We start from the raw sequence: 25,671 nt of genomic DNA on the forward strand, positions 1-25,671 counted from the left end.
TCCAATCAGCAAAATTGATTTGGATATGCAGACAGCCTGGAGTTGTAGCCACCTGTGGTATGAGGGAATCTGGGCTTAACAGGGATGGACCAAGATAGTCAGCAGAGATCTGGGCATAAAGACTACCTGTCATTTAAATCCTTGTTAGTGTAGTTGGCCAGGATTCCCTGAAGTTCGTCTCTGGCATTTTTTATGTTCTGGAGCTCTCTTTTGAGCTTCTCCAAACTCTCGCGTCTCTTCTCCTGCTCATTGATGGTGGGAGGTTGGGGGGATGCCTCCCCAACAGACCCTGTAGGTAGAAAAACACTAGTAACCTTGTAGAGATAATAGGACAGGGAAAGGGAAACCATGCTTTGTCCCACACAGAAGCCTGAGAAAGGGGAAAATCTAGAGACACCGAGAATCCCTTATAGTGCATCATAGGTATCTTCAAGCTGGGCTCCTCAGCTAGGTCCCTGTTCACAACCACCATCACTAAACATATGCCTGACTTCCTATTGTAATCACCCTAGCCCTGAAATGCATAAGCTGTGCCAGGCAAGAATAAATGGAGGGCATTGTCAGCTCATATCTGACAACAAAATCCGTACCTCTTAGCACACTAGCCAACACTTTTCTAGTCTTCTTCAAATGCATGATGAGAGCTCGTACACTACTACAGGAACCCCAGACTGTGAATCAGTCCACATCAAGTGTGTTCAATACCAAAGTGTCTGAGACCTTGATTCATAGGCAGGGGAATAGCCCTCTCTGTTCTTGGCATCACATGCTCATGTAACCTAGAGGAAACTCTATTAAGATGAAGTGCATGAACACTCTATCCTTAGAACAACACTTTTCTATTCTCACAGAGCTTGCTCTTTGTGTAATTTTCCATTCAGGGGGAAATTAAGATCTCCCATCAAAGCAACTGCAGGCTTCTCAATACCAGGCTGTCTGTAAAACTAATCATCAGACACTCTTGACTCTGGTTCTACCATTGAAGAATCTGAAGGATCCAGATCATAATCCCTATTCCTGGAAGGAACAGCTGAAGCCCACATCCTCCAGGTAGCTCCCCAAACCTTGCCCAGGACTCACTGTGCCTTCTCCATGACCAGTTGTTTCTTGCCCTTTCCCACCATGACGGGCGTCCGGACTCTTTCTGCCTTGGTCTGGTGTCTGTTTGTATTCTATTCTCTCTCCCAAATACCCTGAGGAGCATGGACAACATTCCTCCTTGGGAACCCATGAGGATCTGAAGGAATACCCCACAAGCTGCTCTGGTTACCACAACAGTGGTGACATCACAGAAGATTCTAGGGTTCTCTTGGATAAAAGAGATTGTCTAGGGAAGTGACTACTGATGATGTCATCTGGAACTTCCATGGCCTACTGGTTTACCAGCTTGCCCCATCTTGACCAGTTTCTGAGGTGCTTTTTCCTGGAGTCTCTCTTTTGCCCCTGTGCATACCTCTTGGCAACTTCTCCTTCCAAAGCTAGAGATTTCTCTCTGCTTCACTACAAGTCCAGAGCTTTGAATGGGGAAAGTTTGTTAGTGCCATGGCATGGGTCGCTCATCTTTGTTAGGATCCTTTTATGAGGGAGATTCTTCTCCAATATAAATCTACTTCTGGGGTCCATTCATGTAACAAACAGTCGATTTACCCATGTGTCTCTGTTTCCCAGAGGCCAGAAACCTACTCCTGCCCCTTTACTTGTACAGGAGTTGGGTTATATATTTTAGTGTGCAACTGCCTTGAGAGGAGACATTGTTTCAATGTAGTTAGCCATGGGTTTTCACAAAATCTCTGATTTACAACCCCATTTCTTTGCAATGAAAACTCCCTTGTACTTTGCAATTGAAGAAGTCAGGTACAGGGGCAACATCAAATTGTAAAGTTTATGTCCCTTCTTCAAAAGCTAAAATCCCACATTCTCTCTATCTCCAAAACAACCAGACAAAATAGATATCTGTGAACAAAGGCCTACAGGGACATTGAATTTCTTCCTTATAGTCCCATTAGCTCTCACTTCTCCAGTTTCTACCTTTTTAAGTTCCCAGTTCTAGGCCTGAGACTGTTGGGGGTTTGAATATGATTCTGTATTCATAAGATATCCAAGATTCAATTGGATGGATAGGGGATGAAAAGGCCTCGTGTCCAGTGAAACCTCAATTTGAATGGATCTATTATTTCAAAAGGGGCTCTCTTTGGCATTGATATCAGTGCCTTCTGCCTTCTTGACCTGGCTGTGCTGAGTGCATGGTAAAATGCCACCTAACCTCGCAGGTATAAGAGTGGAGAAATCATGCAAAAGCTTTCCAATTCGATTTTGTCGTCTTTGGCTACCACCTTTGATTATGGAACATCACTACAACAAGCCCCAAAGGTGTCTGGAGAGATGGTGGGGTACTAGGAAGTCCACTCTGTCTCTCTGTTAGTCGTATGAAGAGCCTTTATGGGGAACCAGAGAACATGGATAATGAAAAAGAAATAGTTATATTTTGGCTAGCTAATGATATCTGAGCTGGGAAAGCAATGGGGCAGGCATTACAATAAAATAGTATAGGGATGAATCCCTCCCTGTATTGGGTACAATAGGCCCAAAGTAAGAAGGAGGCCCATACACCTGTCCCTGAACTCTTCTGAGAGTTTTGTAGTGTTTCCGTTAAGGAACTCTCCTTTACTTGCATGAGACCAGAACTCTGAGGTCTGCATGCACCATGAAGTTTCCTATGTATTCATAAATCATTCAGTGTTTATTGACAGCTTTTGGCTATGAATGCTCCGCTATAGTTTGACACAATTGAAAGGGCGTGGTATAATTGTTGGTTAAGTGCCTTGAAGAGCTTTTCAGCTACTCTTTTAGAAGTTTCAGACTAGTGGATACGCTCATAGAAGTTTTCATTAAAAACAAGCTTGGACTCTTATCATCCTCCAGCAGGACACATATCAGTGATGTTAGTTTCCCACAATTGACCATAGTTTGGCCCCTCATATGTTCCCACTTCTGGCAGAAGTATCTGTCTTTACATGTATTTTCCTGAAAAACTGACATATTGCTTAGAGGAACTGAGCCAGGCTGTTAAGTCCAGTTATACCATACCTTGTTATGAGCAACTTAGAAAATTGTGTGGATGCCAGTCCTGTAGTCTGGTGAAGGTTTGTTTCCAGAAACCTGCCCGTATTTCTTGACAGAGTGATCCTTCCTTCTGGTGTCCACCACCAAACATTGGTTTCAGCTACCCTTTTGATATTTTTACACTCCCCTTGTTTATACTATAGATTCTCAGTCAGCAGTGGGTCACAATATGTCACCAGAATGTCAGTAGAATCCACTGTTCTTTGTTTGTTTATTTGTTTGTTTCTTTCCAGACAGGGTTTCTCTATATTGCCTGTCTGTCCTGGAACTTACTCTGTAGACCAGGCTGGCCTCTTACTTAGAAATCTGCCTGACTCTGCCTCCCAATTGCTGAGATTAAAGGCTCGAGCCACTATGCCAGGCTTCCACTGTTCTTCGGGACAATTTTTGGCCAGCCAACTCAGTGCCCTGATTACTTGTGTCCTCAATGGAGTAATTATCTGCTGAAGACCCTGTGTACCTGGTTCCAGGTTTAATGAAGATGTTCCATTCATGTAGAGCATTCCTCAGAATCTTTCATGGGATGTGGAGGTGTTCATTAGTTCTAGTCAGATCTGTATCTTCATGTTTCTTTTGTCATGCAATTATTAATGAGCTTCTGTGGGTCATCATCTGTCAAGATGGTGGCAGAATTGAAGACAATGTGTTTTTCAAACCAGACTCCAGGATAGTCCAAGAGTAGGCCCTTCACCCATGCATTGAACAGCCAGGGCTGTGGTGTTACTTTGAGAAGAAACTTAACTGCATGGGGTGATGTAAGTATAAGATGCTGACCCAGAGGTAACTTATCTGCTTCTCTCAGTAGAATAGTTGTAGACACCACAGCTCTTAGACAAGAGGACCAGCCTGAGGATAAAGGATTCAATATCTGGACAGGTTGCAAATATTTTGTGATTCCATGAGCCTCAAATATGTAGTTCCACACTTTTTGCAAATTGAATCATTTCTGCATTCCTTGCATGGTACCTAGTAGATCAACATGAATGATCATTGTGATGTGTTCTTAGATTCTATTTTCGAGAATTTTATTGAGCATTTTTACATCAATATTTGTTATGGTTTGTCTATGCTCAATCCACTGAATAGCACTCATAGACACTGTGGCCCTGTTGGAGTAGATGTGTCACTGTTGGTGTGGGCAAGACCCTAAGTAACCCTTACTACCTGGAAGTTAGTGTTCGATTAGCTGCCTTCAGATGACGATGTAGGAATCTCAGATTCTCCTGTACCATTCCCTCCTGGATGCCACCATGTTCCCACCTTGATCATTTGGGATTGAACCTCTGAATCTGTAAGCCATCCCCATTCAAATGGAAGGGGAAGCTGCAGAGGAGCCTCAAGAACCTCTTGGTACAACTAGGCATGAAGTTTGTTTAGCTGAGTCAGAGTGTTGTTCACAGTCATATCTACTATCTAAGCTCTGGAGAACCACCTGTCTTTGAGGGATAGAAGCTCCTGTGGGTATCAGGTGATGGAGAGTTAGAAACAGCTCTACTAAGTACTCAACCTGATACACAGAGTCATAAGAGGAGACACAGCTCATACACAGGTCTTAAGGGAAGGGCAAACTATCCAGAATCTGAGTACCCAAGGCTGTTTATTCAGATAAGACAGGACAACAGAAAAAAAAAAAAAGGGAGAACCTAGTAAGAGCCAATGGGGAGAATGTGGCCAGGTGCTCCTGGCGATCATGAACTCTTCTGAGATTTCCCACCAAAGGAAATGCAAATCTAAAGTACTCTGAGATCTTACAGCCCTCAGAATGGCTAAGGTCAAAAAACAAAGGGATATCTCATGCTGATGAAATTGTGAGCCAAGGAGAACACAGTTGCTGGTGGGAGTGCAAATTTGTACTACTATATTGGAAATCAACTTGATGGTTTCTTTTATTTTTTTTTTTTTTTTTTTTTTTTTGGTTTTTCGAGACAGGGTTTCCCTGTGTAGCCCTGGCTGTCCTGGCACTCACTTTTGAACTCAGAAATTCGCCTGCCTCTGCCTCCGGAGTGCTGGGACTAAAGGCGTGCGCCACCACGCCCGGCTGGAACTTGATGGTTTCTCTGAAAATTGTAAATATTTCTACCTCAGGACCCAGTTGAACCATTCCTTGGCATATATGTAAATGATGCTCCACCAAACTACAAGGGCACTTGCACACCTCTCTTCATAGCAGTACCTGGATTGAAGGTGGGAGGCACTCTAGGAAGAATTAGAAACCTAGGACAATGGAAACCCCCAGGAAACTTGGAGGGTGGCTGTAGCTAAGACTCTTAGAAATGGGGGATGTGGAGTCTGAACTGGCCATGTCCTGTAACCAGCCAAGTCTTCCAATGGAGGGACTGAAACAACAACCCAGCCACCAAACGTTAGACCCACAATTTTTCCTGTTTTTAAGATGTTCAAGATAAAAGATGAGGTAGAATTTGTGGAAAGGGCCAAATAATGAATAGCCCAGTTGAGACCCATGCCATGAGAGGGAACCCCCACCCCCACATAATTAACGATATTCTTCTATACTTGCAGACAGGGGTCTAGCATAACTATCATCAGAGAGAGACTTCACCCAGCAGCTCTGGAAACAGATAAAGAGGCTTGGGGAATTTGTGGAAGAGGCAGAGGAAGGGTTGAAGTAGCCACAGTGGTCAAGGACACCACAAGATAATCTACAGATTCAACTAATCTGAGCCCATAGTAACTCATAGAGACTGAACTGTGAACCAGAGACTATGTAAGGGATGGACCTAGGTCCTCTCCACATATGTAACAGTTTCATAGCTGGGTCTTTATGTGGCACTCCTGAAGTGGGAGCAGAGACTGTCTCTGACTGTATTGCCTTCCTTGGCATCCCCTTCTCCTGACTGCAATGCTTCATCTAGCCTGAAAAGGGGAAGATGCACCTAGGCTGACTGCAAGGTGATATGAGAAGACTGGTTGTTATTCCTAGGAGGCCTCCTCTTTTCTGAGGGGAAGGGCAGGAAGAGTGGCCAGCAGGGGGCCACTGGAAAGAGGGATTGTGAAGGGAGGAGGGTGAAGCTAAGATCTGCATATAAATAAATAACTGATTAAACATTAAAACATTAATAATAATTTTAAATCCTTACTTTTTCATAGTGATGAGAAGTTAATAAATCTAATGGTAATGAAACAACTTGACTATAACATAGCAAACATGTTCAATTCCATTAGAAGATGCCATTTTTTTAAGAAACATTCCCCCTAGATTCACACATTTCTTAAGTTGTTGTTTCTGTTGCTATTGATGTTTTTTGTTTTAAATTAGATATTTTTTTTTATTTACATTTCATAGTTTTCCCTCTGAAAATCTCCTCTCACCCTCACCAATCCCCTGCTACCCAATCCACCCACTCCCATTCCTGGGATTCCTCCATACTGTGGCATAGAAAATTCAAAGGACCAAGGGCCTATCCTCTGATTGATGACTAACTAGGCCATTCCATAATACATATATAGCTAGAGCCACAAGTTCTACCATGTGTTTTCTTTGATTGTTGGTATAGTTCCAAGGAGCTCTGAAGGTACTGGTTAGTTCATATTGATGTTCCTCCTATTGGGCTTCAGTCCCCTTAAGCTCCCTGGGTACTTCTCTGGCTCTTTCACTGGGGACCTTGTGCTCCATCCAATGCATGACTGTGAGCATCCACTTCTGTATTTGCCTGGCAGTGGCTGAGCCTCGCAGAAGACAGCTATATCAGGCTCCTGTCAGCAGGCTCTTGTTGGCATCTGCCTAGTGACTGGGTTTGTTGATGGTTTATGGGGTGAGTCCCAGGAGGGGCAGTCTCTGGATGATCCTTCCTTCTGTCTCTGCTCCCAACTTTGTCTCTGTAACTCCCTGCATGGGCATTTTATTCCCCATTCTAAGGAGGAACGAAGTATCCACACTTTGGTCTTCCTTCTTCTTGAGGTTCATGTTTGTTGCAAATTGTATCTTGGGTATTCTAAGTTTCTGGCCAATATCCACTTATCAATGAGTATGTCTCATGGAAGCTTTTGTTGTTTTTAAGGAGTTATTTTTTTATACTAGCTTTATCACTCATATAAAATTTACAGGATTTAAAAATCCTAACTTGTTCTGCTTCTCTGCATGGTCCACACTTCTGCTTCTAATTATCTCTGTTTTGCTTGACCTAGCAGCCTAGTTCTTCCCTTGGCCAGGGAGGTGGGTGCAGCAAGGAGTGGTTAAGAGCAGCTGTGGGCTCCAAATAGAGCAGCAGGTGCTGGAGCAGAGGTGGTGCTTCCACCATCTCTCCCTGACTGCAGTAGCCTGTGTTCAGCCCCTCATCCCTGGAAGAGCTCATCCTTGCCATCCTTGTTAGCACTGCCTATGCTCCTCCCAGTGGCACCAGAGCACTGTGCTTTCTTTGGCACTACTTCCTGGTGAGGTGGCATAGGCCTGGTCCCCACACTGGAGTCCTGAGCATAAGCAGCAAGAGCCCAGGTCTAGGATGAAGTTCAAGACCAAACAGACACTGAATATACCCTCAAGGGCTTCAATAATGAACAGCCTGCCTGTGCTTCCACAGCAAGCAGGAGGAAGAGGTGCCTTTGGTGAGTAGCAGTAGTACCCAGAGCAATGGATTGTCCCAGGAGGAGGGTTGGAGACAGAGTAGGAGCCTGGCTGTGCTGCTGTGAGGGAGGTTTATGAAGAGGCTGGAGGTAAAGAAAAATTAGGCAGAGTCCTGGGAATATTTTAGCAGACTCAACACTGGAAGCCCAGAACACATGTTTATGTTCTAACAGTCACTGAACTATTGGAAGGCTGGGAAGACTCTGACTATAGGAAGGAAGAGAGAGTGGTTCAAAGGACATGTAATCAAGGTTCTTCAGTGACATTAGCCTGTCCACACAGAGTATCTAGAAAACTAGAGCTGGGGTGTTCTCCAACCAATGGAGAGTCCAGGGTCCCTTCCCTCCCAGATAACAATGCCTTGTTTGTGAGTGCTGCACAGCCCTCTGGGGTGCCTTCCAGTATAAAGTAGAGAATGGAAGCCCCTCCCATTATGCCATGCATATGTCACAAGGAGAGGTTCCTTTCTCTTTTCTTCTAACACCTCTGAGTGCTGCTGGCAAACTGTGCATTTGCTAGGCAGGGATTTCAAATAATTTTCATGTATTTCATCTGCTTTCAAGTCTTTTAAACTAAATAATAAAATAGCAAAAATATTTTTAAGACGCCAAAGGCATGTGGAAGTTTTTTAAAGCCTTCATTGTACTCCATTACTTTGTTTTTCATTTAATAAACTTTTTAATATTATCACTTTGGTCCACTTAACATTGTATGGTTTATTTTGACAGCTCACCTAGTTATTGTGTATATTATTTCCCTGAGTTTTTTCTTACAATATCAAATAGGCTCCAACTGTTTGTTGGGAATTAATGAAAAATTTGGGAATGTAAAGAAATATATCCACCCCAAAACGCAACAGAGTCCTGCTCTCCATTTGTAAACTACAGATTTGGGTTGTTTTTGTATGGGCCAGTAGCCTTTGACAAAGCACTTTCGCTTACTATTTCTGAGAACCTGTTCACAGGCAGAATTATGTTACAGTCAATGTACTAGGACAGGTTCCCCATGGACCCAGTGATTTGATGTGAAAGAGTGTGCTGTTTTTTTAGGGAAAACTGTCAGTACCTGCATGTGACTCAGCACAGCTCATCCTCAATTTCCAAAATTGTGTGTGTGTGTTTCAGGATACATGTGTGTTAGTGTGTGTGTACATGTGTTTGTGTGATATATATAGTATATGTGAACATGTTGACTGTGAGGGATACACACATGTGTGAAATGTCCAGACAAGAAAAGAACATTAAGTGTCCTGTTCTGTTCCTCTCTGTCCTATTCCCTCCAGACTGTGTTAACTATCTGGGCCATTTTTTTGACTCTTCCTCTCTTAAACTGACTTTTACTGTCCTCCATATATTGCCCTCATTGTATATATTCTTAGGATCTAATTGGTCCAAAAAAGATGAGCTATGCTTATGATGTGATTTGCGCATAGTTAGGGTGGGGAGTAGATCAAGGAAGTATGATGCATGGTGTGATTGCAGAGTAGATGAGATAGTTCTTGCAGAGACCTGAGTAGAAGGAAGGAGATGGGGATTGTTAGATAACAGATGTCAAATTACAATAAGAAAAAGAAATTAATTCTAGTACTTAACATTGTAGAAGGGAAAGTTCAGTTCCCAGAAACATATTACATTTGATGGAGAAATAAAGCAAAAATAGTTCCAAGCCTCCAAATGAGAAGATATGACAGGGTGGACAAATGAAAAGACGCTTCAGAAAAAGCATCTTAGGAGAGAAACAGTTTGTTTAGCTTACAGTTTCATGTGACTGCCCAGCATTGCAGGAAGTCGTAATAGCTAGTGCTTGAGAGTACTGGTCACATCACTCTGACATTGCAATGCAGAGACAAATGAACACAGATATGCTCACTAGCTTGCTTGAGTGCTTACTTGTGTTCAGCTCAATTCTCCACCTTTATGCATTTCAGGGCCTCCTCCCTGTCTAGGGAATATTGCCTCTGAGAGTGGGCTGTGGTTTTTGATATCATTTAATTTGACTAAGAGAACCAACCCCAAAGATATGCCCACAGGCCACCCATGGAAAAATCCCTTGTTGAGACTCTCCTCTGAGATTGACTCCAGGTTGTTTCCAACTGACAATTAAAGCTAATCTTCACAGACTTGGTTACAGCAAGTCCTTGTTTAAGAAAAACATTTCTATGTTACAGGTAAGCTGTTCCTTTAAAATAAACCAGAAACTAGTCAAGAGGTTTTATATTCTGACTATTTTGATGAATGTACTTTAAAATTCAACCCCCGGTTCTCTGTAATCCATAATTTGTTTGCAAAAGAGTATTTAGCCACTTTAAAGGTATCTGATGAGATGAATATTTTCAGGGTCGTATGGTAATGGTCATTATACCTAGGAGAAGAAAATTAAAGAGTGTGGAACAGCTTCTACCACATACCAACCAACAAGAAAACATTAGGTCAAAATGAAAATGGGAGTTGAAAGCTCCCAATGAAAAGAAATGATAAGTGATTTGATAGTTGTACATTGTGTTCTTGTATTGAATCTTCACAGAGGATAAAGTTGTATGCCAATTAGAAAATCTTTAACATTGCCAACACTCTTGCTAGACAAACACCAAAGTGATCTTGGTTAAAACATATTTTCCTATATCCACTGAAGATATATAAAGAAGACATGTTCCCACAGTAGACAGCCAAAGTTGATCTCAGGGAAACAGGAGATCTGGGGTTCTCTAGTGTAGTATACTGTAGTGCCCTGTGGTGCAGTGTGCTGTGGTGAAGTGTAGTGTATTTTCCTGTAGTGTTTGTTGCTTGGTGTGCCTGAGGCCCTGGGCTCCCTCTCCAGTTTAGCCCATTTAGAGAAGCTGAAATTAGAATATCAATTGCCAGATCTTAGGACAGATGTTGGGAGGGTGATGGTGGTCTGGGAGTTGCAATCTAGGCTACCAAGAGATTACCTCTTCTATAGACATTTGGTGGGTTGCAATGGGTCAAATATCTCCAAGGAACTGCTAAAGAGTAATAGATAAGTTCTCAACATACAGAAAATAATGCGATAGATGCCTGAATTGATGGCTGTGCCAGAAACCATCTTCTTCAGCAATGTGATCTTACCATTGACTTCCAGAAAGGAAGGGAGAACAATGGCAGCAGTCTTTAATGATTGGGGAGTGTGTATGAGACTCAATGATGAGCAACCCCAAACAAGGTACCCCAAACTTGGCCCTGGGCTTTTCATTGGGTAGTATATTGTGTTCAGGGGGTGAATTGTCAGAGCATAATAGGGTATTTTCATTTAAACCTCCTTTATATGGGTTTGTGAATTATAAAGCTTCCTCAATTATAGGTTTCCTCATGGCCTTTCAAAAGTCTTCAGTCATTATCCCACCTCTATACTACTTCCTTGTCTTAGTGTGGTTTTGCTTTCTGCCTTGAATTGATGGCTGTGCCAGATACCATCTTCTTCAGCAATGTGGTCTTACCATTGACTTCCAAAAAGGAAGGAAGAGCAATGGCAGCAGTCTTTAATGATTGGGGAGTGTGTATGAGACTCAGTGATGAGCAAATCCAAACAAGATAACTCAAACTTGGACCTGGGCTTTTCATTGGGAAGTATATTATGTTCAGGGGAGGAATTGTCAGAGCATAATAGGGTATTTTCATTTAAACCTCCTTTATATGGGTTTGTGTATTATAAAGCTTCTTCAATTGTAGGTTTCCACATGGCCTTTCAAAAGACTTCAGTCAGTTATCCCACCTCTATACTACTTCCTTGTCTTAGTGTGGTTTTGCTTTCTGCCCTGAGGCACAGGTGTGGGAAACCCACTGGGCAGACCAAATGCAGACATGGTAGATTGTATTTATCCTAAGCCCACTGTCTGATATTGACCTGGATGGAAATGCAATTACACAACTTAGGGGGTAGAAGAATGTACCTTTGGGAATGGGAGGTGGAAGCTGGGGTTCCCTGACTCCTTAGAGTCCATTTGACAATGGAAACCACAGGCAAGAGTTGAGAATGGAGGTTCTGAATTCCATTGGCCTATGTTTAGGAGTTGTGGACAGGGACCCAGGAAATCCTGGACATACAGACAGTGCTGGGTTGCAGGGAGTTCACAGCAGGTTTGAGCCTGCTGGCCTGCAAAGAGACCAGGCCAAGGGGTCTCAGAATCTTGGACATGCAGGTACTGCTAGAAGTCACAGAGGAGCTGAGCATGGAGGAGGTCAGCAGACTGAGAACTAGCCTGGAAAACAGGGAATGGGGAATTCTGGGTTGGCTCAGAGGTGGCTAGTCCATGAGTATTGAGGGGCCTTCTGTTGGAGACTTAGATGGCAAGGCTCTGTAGGCAAAGGCTTTTTCTCCGTATAACCCACAGTTGGTTTGCTGAGAGAGACAGTCCTTGGTTCTAAACTGTTTATTGATTGTTTTTCATGGAAATGAAAGCATAACACGTCTTGAGGTTAGACTAGAAGGTAAGTACCTTCTGAGGAAGGAATGTCCAGGAAGGGAAGCTTATTGACTGAACCCTACCATCTTCTAGGTACCTCATTAGCAGGGAGAACCCTATTCTGTTCTAAATGACCACAGGCCATGTTCCTATGGAGAGATTTTTAGATGTATTAGAGAAATACTGTTGTATTTCTCATTTGTTTAATTGACGTGGTCATCCACAGGAGAGTACATTATAACTTTAGCTAAATTTATGACTATAAAGATAGAGCATGGATCCTTTTTTTCATCCTGACATTGGGATCCACATAGTTTGACACATTATCCACATCAAAAGCTCAATTTTCTCTGGAGCTCTGGCTGGCTGGGCACTACTTATGAAGCCTAAACAACATGATACTTGAAGAGTCCCATTCCTCCTGAAACTTCTAGTGTTACAGAACTATTTATGAACCACACATAAATGCAGAATGTCCTTATGATAGAAATAATTAGGGATGATGTTTTATTCATAATTCACTAATTTTATTCAATAACATCTTAAAGTGGGGAGTCAGTTTATACACTATATAGACTTAGCAAAAACACAAATTAATTACATTAACAAAAATATAATGAATATACAATGAAACTTCAAATGAAAACATAGGAAAACCAAAGACCCAAAGAAATCAAAACTCTAACCAAAAATGAAACACAATAATTAAGCTAAGCATTATTCTCTTGCTGCAGATGTTCAGCACAGACCCACAGCCTGTTGCTGGCCTTGGTAAAATAGTGCAAAGGAAGTCACTGATAGTAATAATCTGTTGAAGATGAATATAGGCGTGCTTCATTGGGGTGGGTGTTCTGCTGATGGACTAGTCCTTCCAAGGCTAACATGAGAGATGTTACAGATGATACCTCAAAGTTTTTCAAATTCAAATGACTGGTCACCATGAAATAATTCTTTATGACCCAACAGGATCAGCCAAAATTGGCATTGTCAGAGTCCTGCTGGATATCCAGCAGATCTTGATGTATGTCAGCACTTCTCTGAAGCCTTCCAAACAGGCAGTCTTGCTGGATAGAGGCTAGACAAAATAAAGGCCTCATTACCCATAGCAAACCAAAATAGAAGAAAATGCAGCCCAAGGTTGCCATGGTTACAAGGATTAGATGTGGTTAATTTGCTTTGCACACCCAGTGCTCCTGGTGAACAGTTGTGTCTGACAAGATCTTGACCTGGTCTCTGATCTGTTTGAGCTTCTGCAGAATATTTCAGACCTATGGGACAAAGAGAAAAAAAGCCTGTTGAGATCTTGCCATGTCAGCGATCCAGCAAACCCCAGCTTTACTCAGCAGGACAATCCAGTATGATCTTTCATCTGAGATCTTTCCTGTATCCCCATAGGAGAAGGGGCAGAGAGCACCTGGGCCTGGATGTTTTTCTCAAATGTAAAAAATTGCTTGACACTGAACTGTGAACTAGAAACTGTGCTGGAGTTAAAGTAAAACACCACATTTCTCCAATAGTCTAAATACTTTCTATTGAAAAATAAGTGTGTATCAGTATCTGAATCTAACATTGAACAGAGGCCTTCTAGGGAGCCTAGCAAATGTTGAAGTGAAGGCACTTCTTATTTCTGGAGTGCAGAATCCTTCTTGGCTCTCCTTGTGAACCCCTATATGTGGGAATCCCCAGAGAAACCATCTCACAGGAAATCCATGCACATTGAAAGGATACTGTAATCAGTAAGAGTGTGCTTCATGCAAATCTTTCCAAGGGTAAGGACTGAACTCTAAAAGGATATTCAGAAAGGAAAAAAAAAAAAACCAAAAATCAATAGCCCCGCTGTGCTTATGGCTCCTTAGGTACTTGCTCATCTCAGAGACAGAAAAGGACTCTGCATCTTTTCAGCCAGGCCAGGACAAACCTGCACACACCTACACACTGAGAGACAGAGAGAGACAGAGACAGAGACAGAGACAGAGACAGAGACAGAGACAGAGACACAGAGAGAGACAGAGAGAGAGAGACAGAGAGAGACAGAGACACAGAGACAGAGAAGACACACCCACACCAACACACAGACCTAGACAGAGATACAGAAAGAGACGAGAGAGACAGAGAGAGATCCAGACACACATATTCCTACATTTCTGAACGAATACAAGCACTTGTATTCACACATACAAGTGTATTTCATTGAAGAAACATGTTTACTTTACAAGCTAATGATAAAAACAGAGACCTCCCAGGATAGTACAGAGCCAGAATTTAAAAAAAAAACATTTAATTGAAAAATAAAAGGCTGAAGATGTAGCTCAGCATTTAGCAACAGTGTCTGGTCTTCTTGGCTTCCAGAGTTGAATTCCCAGCAAAAACATGGTTGCTTACAACCGTCTTCAGAAGGATCTGAAGACCTCTTCTGGAGTTTCTGAAGAGAGGAATAGTGTACTCACATACTTTAAAGAAATGTTTTTTTTTTCTTAAAAGAAAAAGTAAAAGAAAATAATCTTGACTGGGATAAGAACATAGTAGGCATAGCCTATAGACAGCTCAGTCAATAATGTGCTTTATCCTAATAAACAGAAAATGGAAATATGGGTTTGTGGCCAAAGCTGCTTAGGAAGTTCCCAAGGCTATGCACAGTAGGTTTGTTTCCCAGCAAAGGCACACTGGATGGAGGTATACCAGCCTGTTCCTGCCTCTTGCTCACTGTTCCTCAGTGGCTCCAAAGTGAGCAGAATCTTCCAATAGGCCCTTCATTTACAATATCCTGTGTGAGTCTTGATCCAAGCTAGGAGCCCAGGCAACTAGTAAATCTCCATAACCAGGATGCTAAGTGAAACTTCTTTCCCTGTAAGGAGATTCTGCCAGAGATGTTTTGAGGAAAATAAGTCTGAATAGTTCACAGTCAAATGGTTGCATGTGTAATTCCACTAGGCAATACTCCATGGAAAGGCTGGACTCAGTGTAATTTTCACTGCTTTACTGATGGACTTATGGATAGTTTCTAGGTCAGGGCTGCTATGAGGAATATCCCTAAAACCATGATGTGCCCTAATTTTTCTGTGGACACCTACTGCTTGTTCTGGAATTGCCAGGTCCCTGCGCAATGCAGTACAATGTTTTTAAGAGTTGGACATGGCATCTCACAGGGTGACCCCATTTGAATCCACCAGCAATGTCTGAGTATCCTCATTTCTCCCCAGCCTCCTTGAGGATGATTTTAACACAGAGTGAATGATGTTGAATAGAGTAGTTACAGAGTGCTACAGAGAGACCAGTGTTTGTTCTGTAGACTATCATGAGTCTAAGGGGCTGTCTGAGGCAGTCCTGTTCTTGCATTTCACCATAGGTATGCACCTTAAGATTAGTACATTATCAACACCAAGCCACTCAATCTTTCAAATCATAACACCCTGAACAAACTCCAAGTCAAGAACAACTGAGTGAAGCATGGGCAAAGTTGGAAAGAAAATGGTAGCAAGGAAGGAGGAAAACAAACTAGGATGTTGATAAGATGCAACAAGTCCCCTGATCTTCCAGTGGGCAGTCACTATTCACTGAGTACAGAGAAGGAACACAAAGTATTTTTTTTTGGCATTATTATTTTTTATGAGATATTTTCTTCATTTACGTTTCCAATGTTATCCCAAAACTGTCCCATACCCCCTCAACTCTACACACCCACTCCCACAACTAGGCCATCTTCTGATACATATGCAGCTAGAGACATGAACTCCTGGGGGTACTGGTTAGTTCATATTGTTGTTCCACCTGTAGGATTGCAGGTCCCTTTAGTTCCTTGGGTATTTTCTCTAGCTCCTCCATTAGGAGCCCTGTGATCCATCTAACAGCTGACTGTGAGAATCCACTTTTGTGTTTGCTAGGCCCTGGCTTAGCCTCACAAGAGACAGCTATATCAGGGTCATTTCAGCAAAATCTTGCTAGTGTATGCAAGGGTGTCAACGTTTGGAGGCTGATTATGGGATGGATCCCCTGGTGTGGCAGTCTCTAGATGGTCCATCCTTTTGTCTCAGTTCCAAACTTTGTCTCTGTAACTCCTTACATGTGTGTTTTGTCCCCAATTCTAAGAAGGATCAAAGTGTCCACACTTTGGTCTTCATTCTTCTTGAGTTTCATGTGTTTTGCAAATTGTATCTAATAGAGGAAAACTCCTCCATTGTTGGTGGGATGGCAAGCTTGTACAAGCACTCTGGAAATCAGCCTGACAGTTCCTCAGAAAATTGGACATAGAACTACTGGAGGATCCTGCAATACCTCTCCTGGGCATATACCCAGAAAATGTTACACCCAGTAAGAAGTACACATGTTCCACTATGTTCATAGCAGCCTTATTTATAATAGCCAGAAGCTGGAAAGAACCCAGATGCCCCTCAACAGAGGAATGGATACAGAAAATGTGGTACATTTTCTGTATCCATTCAGTCAGCGCAGGGTCAGCTGACACCCGCCAGCTACCCATGACACCCGCCACAGGATTTTGAGACTTCAGGTGAGTGGAACACAGAGTCTGCTCCAGATTGCACTTTCTAATTCACAACCCCACTTCTTTGCAATGAAAACTCCCTTGTACTTGGCAATAGAAGAAGTCACTACAGGGGCAACATCATACTGTAAAGTTTATGTCCCTTCTTCAAAAGCTAAAATCTTACATTCTCTCTATCTCCAAAACAACCAGACAAAATAGGCATCTGTGAACAAAGGCTAAGAGGGACATTGAATTGCTGCTTCCTGGTCCCATTAGCTCTTACTTCTCCAGTATCTACATTTTTAAGTTCTCAGTTCCAGGCCTGAGTCTGTTGGGGGTTGGAATATGATCCTGTATTCATAAGATACCTAAGACTCAATTGGATGGATAGTGGATGAAAGGCCTCGGGTCCAGTGAAACCTCCATTTTAATGGTTTCATAATTTCAGAAGGGGCTCCTTTTGGCATTGACATCAGTGCCTTCTGCCTTCTTGACCTGTGTGTGCTGAGTGCATGGTAAAATGCCATCTATCCTCACAGGTGTAAGAGTGTAGAAATCATGCAAAAGCTTTCCACATTGATTGTGTTGTCTTTGGCTACCACCTTTGGTTATGGAATATCACTACAACAAGGCCCAAAGGTGTCTGGGGAGATGGTTGGGCAGTCAAAAGTCTACTCTGTTTCTCTGGCAGTCATATGAAGAGCCTTTATGGAGAACCGGAGAACATGGCTAATGAAAAAGAAATAGTTATATTTTGGCTAGCTGATGATATCTGAGCCTAGAAAGCTATGGAGCAGGCATTCCAATAAAATAGTATAGGGATGAATTCCTCCCTGTATTGGGTACAATAGGCCCAAAGTAAGAAGGAGGCTCAGCCACCTTTCCCTGAACTCTTCAGAGAGATTGGTAGTGTTTCCGTTAACGAACTCTTCTTTACTTCCATGAGACCAGAACTCTGAGGTCTGCACGTACCATGAAGATTCCCATCTATTCCTAAATCATTCACTGTTTATTGACAGCTTTTGGCTATGAATGCTCTGCTATAGTTTGCCACAGTTCAAAGGGTGTGTTATAATTGTTGGTCAAGTGCCTTGAGGAGCTTTTCAGCTACTCTTTTAGAAGTTTCAGACTAGTGGATAAACGCATAGAAGGTTTCAGAAAAAAAAAAAAAAAAAAAAAAAAAAGCATGGACTCTTACTCTCCCCCATCAGGACACACATCAGTGAAGTCAGTTTCCCACAATTGACCACTGTTTGGCCCCTCATATGTTCCCACTTCTAGCAGAAGTATCTGTCTTTACATGTATTTTACTATTAAGCTGACATATTGCTTGGAGGAATTGAGCCATGCTGTTAAGTCCAGTTATACCATACCTTGTTATGAGCAACTTAGAGAGTAGTGTGTATGCCAGTCAGATAGTCTGGTGAAGGTTTGTTTCCAGAAACTTGCCAGTATTTCCTGGCAGAGTGTTCCTTCCCTCTGATGTCCACCACCAAACTTTGGTTTCAGCTATGCTTTAGATATTTTTACATCCCTTATTTCCCCTTGTTTATACTATGGATTCTCAGGCTACAGTGGGTCACAGTATGTCACCTGAATGTCAGTAGATTCCACTGTTTTTTGTTTGTTTGTTTTTTGATTGGTTTGTTTCTAGACAGGATTTCTCTGTATTGCCTGGCTGTCCTGGAACTCACTCTGTAGACCAGTCTGGCCTAGAACTTAGAAATCTGCCTGCATCTGCCTCCCAATTGCTGGGATCAAAGGCATGTGCCACCATGCACAGCATACACTGATCTCAAACAATTTTTGGCATGCCAACTCAGTGACCTGATTACTTGTGACCTCAACGGGGTCATTAAGTTGATGTGCTTTGCCTTGAAACCAAGAGTATCATGGAGGAATTCAAAGAGTTTCCAGGAGAGCCAAGAATTCCTCTTTGTTTTTAATGTTCTTTCTGCCAGCAATGATGAGCCCTCCTTCTCCATATATCATAGTATCCACATATTTATTAAGTAAAGCATATTGACATTCCTGGTAAGTGATGACTGGTGTTTTCTTTCACCATAGACTTGTTCTATATATCTTGAGGCCAAATAATTTCAGCTACAATATCTCCCGAAGCCCCTGTGTAACTGGTTCCATGTTTAATTGAGGTGTTCCCATCCATGTAGAACATTCCCTCAGAATCTTTCATGGGATGTGGGGGTGTCCAATATGTCTAGACTGATCTGTTTCTTCATGTTTGTTTCCTCATACAATTATTGATGAGCTTCTGTGGGTCTTCATCTGTCAAGATGTTAGCAGACCTGATGACAGTGGGTTTTTCAAACTACACTCCTGGATAGTCAAACAGTCGGACTTTGACCCTTGCTTTGAACAGCCAGAATTTTGGTGTTGCTTTGAGAAGAACCTCAACTGCATGGGGTGATGTAAATATAAGATGCTGACCCAGAGATTACTTCTCTGTTTCTTTCACTAGATAGTGGGAGCCACCAAGCTCTAAGACAAGAGGACCAGCCTGAGGATAAAGGATTCAATATCTTGACAGGTCTATTAGAAACTTCTCACAGAATTAGTATATTACTTCAGGCTCACCCAAGGAGCTCTTGAGGGTCATTACTCTTCATTTGGTTCCCAGGCTCTGCTGTTCTCTGGGCAAGATAATAAGTTTACTCAGTACTAATAGGACCCTCTTTGAAGGAACAAGGATGTGGCATACACTTGTCTTGGGTAGTCCAGATACAGCCTTTTTGCACATGATAACTTGATTGCTTAGTTCAGAGGATATTTGCTCTTTGGGCCATGCTCTACCGTAAGATGAACATTGAATTCACCATCATTAAATCACAACATGAGAAGACAATGTTGGATATGGAAAAAATGACCCAGTCAATAAGTTATATGATAGAGAAGTTCAAGGAACTCATAGAAGATAACTATTCCTACAGGTGAGTCCCTGACACAGGTAAGGAGCAGCACTAGGCAGGGAATGCTTGTGGCCTTCTAGGACTTTGAACAAAAATAAGGGCTTTAGTTCTATACTACCTGTTTCTTTTTTTTAAAATTATTTATTATATGCGTAAGTACATTGTAGCTGTCTTCAGACACTCCAGAAGAGGAGGTCAGATCACATTACGGATGGTTATGAGCCACCATGTGGTTGCTTGGAATTGAACTCAGGACCTCTGAGCCATCTCTCCAGCTCCACTATCTGTTCCTTAATAAGAGCCCTCCCTTGAGGCAAGGGTCTTGGATTTGTACCTCTTGGACTCAGTTTTCTTAAGTGTGAAGAGTGTCCAAGACACTCCAAACTTTATTCTTCCAAATTCAGGATCCTCTGCATAGAAACCATTTCCACCACGCTGGGAATATCAAGCAACCCTGAAACTTTAGGATTCTGACAGCAGATTCAAAGTTCTGGGATCCATGACAAAAATGGAAAGAGTTTATACCTGTTGGGTCTTCTCTTCTCCCTCAGAGTGTTTTTGCCCTTTCCCTGCTGATTGTTTTCTGGTAACAAGACATATAAGCATCCATGAGGAACATTTCCTCTTCAGTAATGTACATGGAACACTATTGGTGTTATGGTTTTCCGAAGTCCTTTGAGACTTGTGGCATGCGGCTGATCTCTGGATTTGACCTACCTCGATTTGGTACTGATAGGTATAGTGTGGACTCTAGTCTGAGGCTGTCCGGGGATCAGGACTCTTGTAGGGATCCTAGTTCTAAAAGAGTGGCAGAGAAATGTAAGCTTGCTGGAAATGACCATTTTTTGTTTCTTTTTTTGTGGATCAGCTTCAGGCACTGTTACCTCCTGAGTGACTGCAATTAATTGAAGGAAAAAGTAAGGATGTTGCTGAATGAGAACAGGAAGATGCTAGTGGGGCCGGCTGAACAGGAAGCATCCTATGGTGAAGAAAAAGGATCTGTGATGAGGCCAGCAAGAACATTTTTGTCACCAGTCCCAAGCAGCAGCAGGTAGGGTGATGTGTATCAGAGGCAGATTGCCGTCATGGCTCACCATAAACATAGAAAGTCCAATGGAACAGTCCAGCAACTTACCAGACACTTGCCTATGCCTCCTCCAACTGTTTATTTATGGGATCATCTACCAGGTTTTTGTGGAGGTAGCCTTTATCAAGAAACTACATGTTTGACAAGCAAATTTTTCTCTTCTGCCAGAATCTGCAGTTCACTAGGGGAGATAAGTTGATTACACATCACGACTCTATATGACATTGAGTTTGAAGGGTGCTGTGTTGGAGCCCTTCTTTAGAATAGTAGAGTGCTTTGCAGGAAGATGTAAAGGCCTTCAAAATTTTGTGGGGAGCATGTGAGATTTCAGGTAGGAAGTAGTTTGCAGGGATGAGAGCTTAGTGGGATTGAGAAATAAGTGGATTTCATTGTTGCCTTTTGGCAGTTTTTGCCCCCCACCCCAACCCTTTCCCCTGTAGATCTTGATTCACACTCAGTGAGCCTGAGTAGCAGCTTGTCAGTCCTATTTTCTTTGAGTGCTGTTGGAGTTTTCTTTCCTGGGCCTTGTGGTCTGGAGCTGGCTGGATGAGCAGGGATGTAGGAAAGGCTTCTCACAATCTCAGTTGGTGTGAGAGTTTTGAGGCTTCATGAAAAAAATTCTCTCTGTATGCTCCTCATTCTGACCAAGAAGAATGTTTTCTAGATCTTTCTATTTCCCTAGTAAGAATACCAGAGTTGTGTTTCTCAGTGGAAACATCTGCTCTGCATAGTCTAAATTGTTTGTTCCACTAGCATGACAGATTCTTCATTGTTTTTGCTCCCTTATGATTTTAGGTGTGTGTGTGTGTGTGTGTGTGTATGTGTGTGTGTGTGTGTGTGTGTATGTGTATGTGTGTTTATGGATGCTTATGCAAATCTGTACCTTTGTGGGTATTTTGTAAGGCCAGTTAAGGACATCTGATTTTGTGTAGTCATTCTTTAACTTAGTTCTTTGGGCCTACGTCTCTCAATACACCTGATACTTCCTGTTGTTCGATGTCCAGTAGAATTTTCATCTGTCCACTACCAGGTAGAGATCTGTCTCTTATTTATATCAACAAATCATTAAACAATACTACTATTTTTAAAATTAGTATTACATTTCTTAATTTTTCCTGCTTAGAGTTATTACCTGGGCTATTCTGGCTTTTCTTATTGGCTTAACCATGGGCATACATAGAAGCCTACAGTGCTCACTCTGCTGACATTGTTTTGCTAACTAGATTTTGGGCATGGCTTTGTTTCAGGATACATTCTCACTCAGAGTTGTGCAGAGTGCTGCATTTCAGAAATGTCACAGCAGGTCATTTAACTAGATTTCTCCTGACTGATTTTGAGGATGATTTAATATCATATAATAAGTAATGTGTTGAAAAGTTCCTGAGTAATGACCAAAAGTCACAGTCTTCCTCAGATGCTAAAAAGGACTCAGTGGAGGTTTAGTGAGAGGGCCTTGATGAGTAAAAATGGGGCTTACTGGAGACTGTAGGTAGAAAGTTCTTTCTTGGCAATTTAGTGCTGTGTTGTTCAGGATATCTGTGTAGAGCTTGTAATTTCCCTTTAGGACCAGCAAGTATTTGCATAGAAAAGTTCCTGAAGAGGAGATAAGTACAGGTCAGGGCTGCAAAGCCCCCTTAAGTCTAAGAGCTTTGTACACACCATAGGTCCCACTAGATGCTCATACAACAGGAAATATGCTAGATAAGAGCAAGAATTTCATTGATGTTTGTGTGTTTGTGTCAGTCTTTGTGTGGTATGTGGTGTGTGTGTTGGTGTGTGTGTGTGTGTGTGTGTGTGTTTGTGTACCAGCTGTGACTCAGTGTGTTTATTCTATGTTGTGTGTTTGCGTAAGGCAAAATGCCTTTGCAAGTGTTTGTGGTATGGATGCTTGAATATACAACTGTGTGTTTGTGTGTGTGTGTGTGTGTGTGTGTGTGTGTGTGTGTGTGTTTGTGTGTGTGTGTGTGTGTGTGTGTTTGTGTGTGTGTGTGTGTGTATGTTTGTGTGTGTGTTCGTGTAGACATGTAACCATGTCTGTCTCAAGAGGCCAAGCATGATGAGTAAAGCCCCTGTCATTACAGACTGCACCCATGAAAAATCAAATACAGCAGTCCAATTAGTGTGCAACTCTACCTAGATTCCAAGACAAAAAAAAAGGACACAAAATCTAAAGTCAGACTCTCAACTGGCTAGGGGCAATACTACTGATCCTCATTGAAATCCTTTGGAGAAAATCAATGGAATATGGTACATAGTGTTGAGGAGGAAGTTGGTGTATAACATCCATGTGTTATGTCCCTTTTCTGCTCTGGAAGAATTAAAAAGACCGACTGGAATATCAGGTGGCTCACTGTGTATTCTCAGCATTCCAGATTCTTCTCCTTATTGCCTGCTACCATTGCCTTTCCAGCTACCTCTACTCAGTAAAACGTTGCCTTATGATATGGCTTGGATTCTAATCATTGAGAGATTGAGTTGCATGTAGCTGTACATGCATCCAGCAGAATTCCCACAGCTGTGGTGCAAAACAGAGCTGTTTCAGGAGCCCCTTGAGGGTCATGATAATCTTAAAACTCACAATATGTTATCTGTGTGGGATTCTGCAATTGCTGTTATACAAAATCATTTTCTCAGTGTTAAAATCAGCCTCAATGGGTGTTGGGAGAAATGAGGACGTTCAGACAGGTCTGGTAGTATAAAATCAGGTGTTTGAGAAGCGAGGTTCAGAAAGTAGAAAAGCAGTCCCCTTTGACCCACTGATTCCAGAACAAGGAGTAGATATCCACAGAGTCTGTAGGACACATGAGGTCTGTAATTGTCCTCAGAGTAGTCCAGAAGAAGATGATATCCTGATGTCCATCAGCTAAAGAGTGAAACTGTACTATGTGATGCAGCCCTTTCATGAACTACTGCTCAGTGTTAGATAATCCATGCAAGTATTTGACCTTCAACTAGTTAGCCTCATCTTACTCAAAATATCCTTGACACAGTCACATTATTGGGCGAAAATTGTTCCATTGGTTCCTATTTATAATGACTTCCTATTTTTCTGGGATCATACCTTTGGACACCAAGTCAGTCAAGCAATGACAAAGGGAGCCTCTAATGGAAGGAACTGTTTACTTTGGGACAAAACTGAAACAGTGAAGGAGAGGCTAGTCCACCACCAACACGTGATCCTTTGCTGGCAGAGAAGCCTACTCTACACATCTTTTGGAACTTGCTAAGACAGATTGGATAATATGCCAAGAACCCTGATTCTGAGTCTGTGTTTATGAGGGGAAAGCTTCTCACTGACTGAGCTGTCTATATGCTTTGCTCATTACGTACCTATCCCATTCGAGATTTGTTTTTATGACTCCAAAATATCCTGGGAGATTTTTATAATAGCATTAGCTAGGAAAAGCAACAGGTTACTGAGGTATACTGTGCTTGGGTTGTGTGAATACAAATAAATTGCATATTTGACAGAGTGCTCTACCACAGTCTCAGATGTACAGGTGGGTTGTTATGTTCCTTCATGGACATCACTTTTAAAATTCAGTTCCTAGCCTGGGGAATATTTTCAGTTAGCACATTCTTTCTGATTTTAGGACACATGCAGTGCCTGTGGATTTCATGTTATAGGTTTTCTCTGGTTATTTCCAGATATAAGGGTTGATGAGTGGTACCCTGTCAGGATCCTGCACTAGAGAAATAATCATAACCTTCACTTCAATTCTAGGCAGGTTCCCCATAAGGTATCCACATGGTTTTCTAGGTTGTTCACATCTCACTTGAACTCAGTATCAGACATTGCTACATTGTTATTATTCAATATATTATACATGGACTATTGGAGAAATATAGTGTTTTTCTTTTAAACTCCAGTACAATGTGTAGTTCTCAGCTCAGTTTCTAGCAGTTTTTAAAAGCTGAGAAATAATTCCAAGCCCAGGTGCTCTATGACACTTGGGGATGCAGGGAATGACCTTAGACAATGATAGGTCATAATAGATTATCCAGATGAATAGATCTAGTGTGGGATGGAGAGCTGAATTGACAAATCCTAATCAGGTTGTTCTTCCTTCCTTCCTTCCCTAGGTGTGAAATACTCCAGCAGAAACTGGAACATGGAACAGACCAGGACAAGGTCTCCTTTGAAGATAACTTCTATAGGGGGATATCTGCATGTGCAAAGCAAATATTTCATCTCATCCCCAGTAATCATGGCTATCATCTGCGGCATTTTCTTCCTTTTCTTTTGTTTCCTTGCAATGAATAACCCTTAATTTCATCTGTGCTCTGGCTCAGCAAGAGTGAGCATGTAGAGGGATTCAGACATGTGCTGAGACACATCAAGAGCTGCTGGGAAAACAGGAAGATTCTGAGAGTGTAAATTTTTCTTGTCCTGATAGGTCGTCAAGGAAATTTACAAAATCTATCTACAAGATCGCAAAGACTTTGAGCCAAAGTCTATAACATGTTTTCTACTTAGTCTTGGGTGTCCTTGTTCTTCAAACCCATACTCCAAAAAAGGAGACCTACTTAAATTTCTCTTGTAAAGATTGTTACCAGAAGTAACGTATTTTCTACTGTGTTTCCAAGGACAGCCATGGGCTGTAAGTCTGTGCTGCAAAATAACAGCCAAAGAAGGCTCTTTAGCACAATTGTTGTTTTTAGATTTTGGTTTGAGCTTTGATTACTTTTGTTATTTTGTTTCTCTTTTGTTTCATTTAAAGTTTATTTTTTGTTTGTTTCTTTGCTGTTGTTTTATTTTGTAATTGATTTACTTTTTTGATAAGGCTGTACACTGTACATATTGACTGCCCACTTTTAGTTACTATTGAGTAAATTGGATGTTTTCTTATGAATAAAACAGTGATCTCTAACTCTTCACTCTTAAGAAACTTCTTTATTCAGATGTGGTATCATCCTACTGAAATCTCACACCTATCAGACACAGGTGGATCTAAGTAAGGGGCTTGGGTTCCATAATGACTTCCCAGCCAGACTGAGCTACAAAAGTAATAGTTTGTACATTCAGTGTGTCTAGTGTGTCCAACTCTG

At 41.9% G+C, this 25,671-nt stretch overlaps 1 long non-coding RNA gene and 1 pseudogene across 1 annotated transcript in view; both read left to right on the top strand.

The window, feature by feature from the left end:
* LOC147001691 (uncharacterized) overlaps nucleotides 1-25,427 on the top strand; it is a 44,416-nt gene extending 18,989 nt beyond the window's left edge. Inside the window, exons 2-3 of the long non-coding RNA XR_015044615.1 lie at nucleotides 20,404-20,586; nucleotides 24,706-25,427. This is a non-coding gene — a long non-coding RNA (uncharacterized LOC147001691). The remainder of the gene's footprint in view (nucleotides 1-20,403; nucleotides 20,587-24,705) is intronic.
* LOC147001692 (diphosphoinositol polyphosphate phosphohydrolase NUDT4B pseudogene) lies at nucleotides 5,397-8,117 on the top strand (annotated as a pseudogene).
* Nucleotides 25,428-25,671: the final 244 nt, after the last annotated feature.

This window comes from Mus caroli, unplaced genomic scaffold, assembly GCF_978045245.1.
Source record: "Mus caroli unplaced genomic scaffold, Mus_caroli_1 scaffold_12, whole genome shotgun sequence".
NCBI classification, from domain to species: Eukaryota; Metazoa; Chordata; class Mammalia; order Rodentia; family Muridae; genus Mus; species Mus caroli.